This window comes from Nicotiana tabacum, chromosome 4 (genome assembly GCF_000715075.1).
Source record: "Nicotiana tabacum cultivar K326 chromosome 4, ASM71507v2, whole genome shotgun sequence".
Taxonomy (NCBI): domain Eukaryota; kingdom Viridiplantae; phylum Streptophyta; class Magnoliopsida; order Solanales; family Solanaceae; genus Nicotiana; species Nicotiana tabacum.
Window position 1 is genome coordinate 125,798,223 of NC_134083.1, and position 7,761 is coordinate 125,805,983.

Here is a 7,761-nt window from a genome sequence, read left to right on the forward strand (position 1 = left end):
ATTTAGATATAACAAGGATCCCACCGGATATAACGATGCATCGGCTAAGCCTGGACCCTAGGTTCAAACCGGTGAAGCAAAAGAGAAGACTCCAGTCCTAGATAAAGCACACATTCATAAAGGACGAGGTAACTAAACTTCTCAAAATAGGGTCCATTCGGGAGGTGAAATACACCGAATGGTTAGCCAACGTAGTTGTAGTCCCTAAAAAAGGGAACAAACTTAGAATGTGTGTAGATTATAAGGATTTAAACAAGGCACGCCCCAAAGATTCTTTCCCGCTGCCCAACATCAATCACATGATCGATGCCACGGCCGGCTACGAGATCCTTACTTTCCTCGATGTCTATTCCGGGTATAATAAAATCTAAATGAACCCGGAAGACCGAGAAAAAACTTCATTTATCACCAATTATGGAACATATTGTTATAATGCAATGCCCTTCGGGCTAAAAATGCAGGAGCTACTTACCAACTCCTAGTAAATAAAATATTCGAATAGCAAATAGGTAAATCGATGGAAGTTTACTAGTTAAGTCCCTGCGCGCAGAGGACCATTTAACTCATTTGCAGGAAACGTTCGAAATCTTAAGAAAATACAATATGAAGCTCAACCCCGAGAAATGTGCTTTCGGGGTCGGTTCGGGAAAGTTCCTTGGCTTCAGGGTATCAAATCGGGGGATCGAGATCAACCCCGATAAAATCAAGGTCATCGAAGACATCTCCATCATAGATAGTGTAAAAGTCGTGCAGAGGCTAACGGGGCAGATTGCTGCCTTAGGCTGATTCATTTCAAGGTCGTCGGATCGAAGTCATAGATTTTTCTCTCTACTCAAAAGGAAAAATAATTTCGCCTGGACCTCGGAATGCCAACAAGCATTAGAGGAATTGAAGCAATACCTATCGAGCCCACCGCTGCTTCACACTCCGAATACATATGAGAAACTTTACTTGTACTTGGCGGTATCGGAAATAGCGTTAAGTGGTGTCCTAGTTCTAGAAGAGCAAGGTACGCAATTTCCCGTTTATTATGTAAGTCGAACCTTAGGGGAAGCAGAAACTAGATATCCATACTTAGAGAAATTGGCACTAGCACTGATAAGTGCCTCTAGAAAGTTAAGACCATACTTTCAATGTCACCCTATATGTGTATTAACCACTTACCCACTTCGTAATATTTTGCACAAGCCCGAATTATCAGGCCGATTGGCCAAATGGTCGTCGAACTCAGTGGGTACGATATCCAATATCAAACCCGGACGGCCATCAAGTCTCAAATTTAAGTGGATTTTATGGCCGATTTCACGCCGACCCTCGTACCCGAAGTTGAAAAAGAACTCTTATTGAAATCGGGTACATCATCGGGGGTATGGAACCTTTTCACAGAACGTGAAGGGGTCCGGGCTAGGCATTGTTGGCATCGTTTTTAAGTCGCCCACGGGTAACACTATTACGTAATCTATCAAAACTACTAGGTTGACTAACAATGAGGCCGAGTATGAGGCCATGATTGTAGGTCTCGAGCTAGCTAAAAGCTTGGGAGCATAAGTCATTGAAGCCCATGTATCGAGCTAGTTAAAAGCTTGGGAGCAGAAGTTATTGAAGCCAAGTGTGACTCTTTGCTGGTGGTAAATCAAGTAAACAAAACCTTCGAAGTTCGAGAGGATAGAATGCAAAGTTATTTGGACAAACTACAGGTAACTTTGCACCGTTTCAAAGAATAGACCTTAAAGCATATACATCGAGAACAAAACATTGAGGCCGAAGCACTTGCAAATTTAGGGTCATCGATCGGGGAAGATGAGATCAGCTCGGGGACTGTCATTCAACTCTCGAGATCCGTGATCGAGGAAGGTCATGTCGAGATAAACTCTACAAGCTTAACCTGAGATTGGAGGAATAAGTATATTGAATACTTGGAGAACAGAAAGCTCTTATCGGACCCTAAATATTCGAGGGCCCTACAAACCAAAGTTGCTCGGTTCACATTGACTGCAGATGGAATATTATACTGAAGGACATTCGATGGACCATTGGCAGTATGCTTAGGACCAGGAGACATCGATTACGTCCTACGTGAGATTCACGAGGGTACTTGTGGAAATCATTCTGGTACCGATTCATTAGTCCGAAAAATAATCAGAGCAGGATATTATTGGATTGATATGGACAAAGATGCAAAGGAGTTTGTTCGAAAATGTAACAAATGTCAAAGGTTTGCACCGATGATGCATCACCCCGGAGAGAAACTTCACTTAGTCCTATCTCCATGGCCATTCATGAAATGGGGAATGGATATCGTCGGCCCTCTTCCATCGGCTCAGGTAAAGCTAAGTATATTTTATTTATGACTGACTATTTCTCTAAATGGGTTGAAGCACATGCATTAGAGAAAGTAAGAGAGAAAGAGGTTATAGACTTCATCTGGGATCATATCGTATGCCGATTTGGGATACCCGCCGAAATAGTGTGTGACAATGGGAAATAATTTATCGGCAGCAAAGTGACGAAATTCCTCAAGACCACAAGATAAAAAGGATATTATCAACACCGTATCACCCTAGTGGGAATGGACAGGCCGAATCGATGAACAAAACTATCATTCAAAATCTAAAGAAAAGGTTGAATGACGCTAAGGGGAAATGGAGAGAAATCCTACCCGAAGTTCGTTGGGCTTATCGAACAATATCAAAGTTCAGCATGGGGGCAACCCCATTCTCCTTAGTATATGGCTCTGAAGCCTTGATTCCAGTCGAAGTCGGGGAACCCAGTGCCAGGTTTCTATATACAACAGAAGAGTCAAATCATGAGGCTATGAATACTAGCCTCGAATTATTGGATGAAAAATGAGAAACTGCTCTCGTCCGATTAGCCGCCCAAAAGTAGCGGATCGAAAGATACTATAATCGAAGAACCAATCTTCGCCATTTTAAAATCGGGGACCTAGTGCTAAGGAAAGTCACCCTCAACACCCGAAATCCGAATGAAGGAAAACTGGATCCAAACTGGGAAGGACCGTATCAGGTACTCGAAAACGTCATTAAAGGATCCTACAATCTCAGTATTATGAACGGCAAACAACTACCAAGCAATTGGAACGTGTCACACCTAAAATGATACTACTACTAAGGTACGACCCTCCCATGTTCGTTTATATTTCGAAACTAACCCTTGCAGGAGTTTGATCATGAACAAAGATGGATCATTCAACACGAAGCCTTAGGTCTGAAAGCACGCGTTGCACTCTTTTTCCCTTATACCGGTTTTATCCCAAATGGGTTTTTCGGCAAGGTTTTTAATGAGGCAACCATTTATTGTGCTAACTTAGTACAATTCAACAGTATCCGAGGCCTACTTACAATCAACCTCGAATACTGGGGGGCATTACCCTCAAATATATCAAGTTCGATGCAAGAAATTTACTTCATAACAACAGGGTTTCGATAGGAAAAATTGTAAGAGCCAAATGGTCAAAACGAACCATGCTCATGTAGTTTGCTCGATTCCTGGTACAAAACATAAACACATGTATAACGACATAAAGAGAATTTCTTACCGATATCTCAAAATCCATCCTCTATTTTGTGATCTATTTTGCAAACAGGCTTAAGGGCCGATCGGGGACTGCCAACCGAAAAATCAACAAGATCAAGACCCACTAAGACTACGGGCTACACTACTTCGAGTTCGAGCGAGTACTCACTCCACTATAAAGCCTACGGGCCACATCACTTCGAGTTCGAGCAAGCACTCACTCAACTACTAAGCCTACGGGCTGCTCTTATTTCGAGTTCGAGCAATCACTCACTCGACCACTAAGCCTACGGTCTACTCTTATTTCTAGTTCGAGCAATCACTCACTCGACCATTAAGCCTACGGGCTACATTACTTCGAGTTGGAATCACTCACTCGACTAATAAGCCTACGGGCCACATCATTTTGAGTTTAAGCACGCCCTCACTCGACTACTAAGCCTACGGGCTGCTCTTATTTCGAGTTCGAGCAATCACTCACTCGACCATTAAGCCTACGGGCTACATTACTTCGAATTCGAATCACTCACTCGATTACTAAGCCTACGGGCTACCCTTATTTTGAGTTCGAGCAATCACTCACTAGACTACTAAGCCTATTGGCTGCTCTTATTTAGAGTTCGAGCAATCACTCACTCGACCACTAAGCCTACGGGCTACTCTAATTTCGAGTTCGAGCAATCACTCACTCGACCATTAAGCCTACGGGCTACATTACTTCGAGTTCGAATCACTCACTCGACTAATAAGCCTACGGGCCACATCTCGAGTTCAAGCAAGCCCTTACTCGACTACTAAGCCTACGGGCTGCTCTTATTTTGAGTTCGAGCAATCACTCACTCGACCATTAAGCCTACGGGCTACATTACTTCGAGTTCGAGCAAGAACTCACTCGACTACTAAGCCTACGAGCTACTCTTATTTCGAGTTCGAGCAATCACTCACTCGACCATTAAGCCTATGGGCTATGTTACTTCGAGTTCGAGCAAGCACTCACTCAACTACTAAGCCTACGGGCTACTCTTATTTCGAGTTCGAGCAATCACTCACTCGACCATTAAAGCCTACGGGCTACATCACTTCGAGTTCGAGCAAACACTCACTCGACTACTAAGCCTACGGGCTACTCTTATTTCGAGTTCGAGCAATCACTCACTCGACCATTAAGCCTACAGGCTACATTACTATGAGTTCGAATCATTAACTCGATTACTAAGCCTATGGGCTACTCTTATTTCGAGTTCGAGCAATCATTCACTCGACCATTAAGCCTACGGGCTACATTACTTCGAGTTCGAATCACTCACTCGACTACTAAGCCTACGGGCTGCTCTAGTTTCGAGTTCGAGAAATCACTCACTCGACCATTAATCCTACGGGCTACATTACTTCGAATTTGAATCACTCACTCGATTACTAAGCCTACGGTCTACTCTTATTTCTTGTTCGAGCAATCACTCACTCGACCATTAAGCCTACGGGCTACATTACTTCGAGTTCGAATCACTCACTCGAATACTAAGCCTACGAGCTGCTCTTATTTCGAGTTCGAGCAATCACTCACTCGACCATTAAGCATACGGGCAACATTACTTCGAGTTTGAATCACTCACTCGACTACTAAGCCTACGGGCTACACTGCTTCGAGTTCGAGCAAGTACTCACTCGACTATAAAGCCTACGGGCTACATCACTTAAACTTTGATCAAGCACTCACTCGACTACTAAGCCTACGGGCTACTCTTATTTCGAGTTCGAACAATCATTCACTGGACCATTAAGCCTACGGGCTACATCACTTCGAGTTCGAGCAAGCACTCACTCGACTACTAAGACTACGGGCTACTTTTATTTCGAGTTCGAGCAATCACTCACTCGACCAATAAGCGTACGGGCTACATTAGTTCGAGTTCAAATCATTAACTCGATTACTAAGCCTACGGGCTACTCTTATTTTGAGTTCGAGCAATCATTCACTCGACCATTAAGCCAACGGGCTACATCACTTCGAGTTCGAGCAAGCACTAACTCGACTACTAAGCCTACAGGCTACTCTTATTTTGAGTTCGAGCAATCCCTCACTCGACCATTAAGCCTACGGGCTACATTACTTTGAGGTCGAATCACTCACTCGAATACTAAGCCTACGGGCTACTCTTATTTCGAGTTCGAGCAATCACTCACTCGACCATTAAGTCTACGGGCTACATTACTTCGAGTTCGAATCACTCACTCGACTACTAAGCTTACGGGCTACACTGCTTCGAGTTTGAGCAAGTACTCACTCGACTATAAAGCCTACGGGCTATATCACTTCAACTTCGAGCAAGCACGCACTCGACTACTAAGCCTACGGGCTACTCTTATTTCGAGTTCGAGCAATCACTCACTCGATTATAAAGGCTATAAGGTCCAAATTCGATCAAAATGCCTAAAGCTTTATGAAAACCTTCATAAGGCATAGATGAAACAAAATCTTCGCAAGGAAGAGAATAAAACAGAGGCAAATCGGGAAAAGAAAAGATCTTTATATATATATATACAAGAATGTTTACAACGTCCAAACAGGACCCTACACAAAAAACAAAATGAAAACTATGGGCTAAGTTTCTTGGTTATCTACAGGGGCAGTCTCTTCTCCATCGGGCTCCTCCCCGCTCTCGGACCCACTCTTGCTCCCATCATCGCCATCATCATCACCATCATCATCATCGGAAGCCAAGGCTTCAGCATCGGCTTTAAGCTCTTTAGCCCTTTTTATCTCTTCGGTGAGATCTAAACCTCGAGCATAGATATCCTCGAGGTCTCCCTCCGAGATCGACATTGAACAAGTTTAGTAACCTAATGTGCTCAAGCGGTCTCGACTGCCTCTCTTGTTTGTACCTGAGCGGCTTCAGCATCGGCCCCATAAACGGCCACGAATGCATCTCCATCGGCATTTGCCTTTTCGGCGTCAGATTTGGCCTTGGCAAGTTCGGAGGCCAACCGAGCCTCGAGCTCCTCTATTCTTCTTCCTTGAACCGAGCTTTTCTCCTTCATGCTTTGAAGTTAATGATAATTGTGCTTGAGCAGCTTCTTTTTCTGCGGCAAGACGGTCCATGCCATCTTTCTATCCCAAGGCCTCAACCCTTATCATATCGACCTCCTCACGGAGTTTTCCAATAACTTCAAGCTTCTGCTGCAGCTGTGAATATTAGCCATCATTCCAGAATCGAGCCCATGGGTTTTTAAGATTACCATTACCTGCTCGATCAGGTCGGTCTGATCTTGTTGAGCCTTGGCCAATTCAGCTCGGAGGTCCTTGATTTCTTCTTCCTTTTGTCCGAAGAGGAGTCTAAGGGCGTTCCTCTCCTCCGTGACCCGTCGGAGGTCGGCCTCATACCGACGCAGCTCAATTCGAGACCGAGAACACGCTTCTCGATGAATCATTGTGGCCTACTAAAAAAGAAGAAAAGAAGTTAGAAAAGAATAGCAAAACATAGTGGTATCAACGAAGGAAGTTAGAGCTTACCCGATTTAGAGCTTGTTTCACTTCACAGAAAAGGCCCGACACATCACAAGGGCCAGCAACTTCCTCGACACCAGTAAACAAATCACAGAAGGGGTCTTCCCCTTCATGAGATCGATTTATCTCGAGGGCCCCCAAAGCTTAGGCTTCCCGAATTGCCCTTTCGAAAAAGACAAGGAGAGTGGACAAGTCTCCGATTACTATTGCCCCAAGCCACACGCTTGGGGCGTTCTCCTCAACTCGGAGAGCTTCAGGACCGGTAACTTCTGATATACCCACCGTTTGTTGACTTCGGTGGTAAGCATCCTCGATCTCTAACGATTCGGGGACTCTGCCCGAACCTCTCTCCAATATCTCCTCAGTCCGAGGCGGAGCGTTATAAATCACCATCGATTCAGCTGCCTTTGGGCATCGGTGGTTTTCTTCATTCGGGCCACCAGCACGGACTCGTCGTTTTCTTCTTCTTCTTTGTCTTCATCCCTTAGACGCAGAACTGATTATATGGTCAAAGGGATGGTATTTTTCCTCGTCTTACGAGTCATTCTCATTTTCGGTTTTGGATCTTCAGAAGCAGAGGCCCTTTTTCTCTTATTATCCTTCACTGGTTTTGGAACAGAGACCGAAGCCTCTTCCTCGACGGACGGGGGCCTCAAAACCGCATCTTTGCCCACACTTACATACAAGAAAATTGGTTTAAGTATATGGAAAGCATCTCGTTC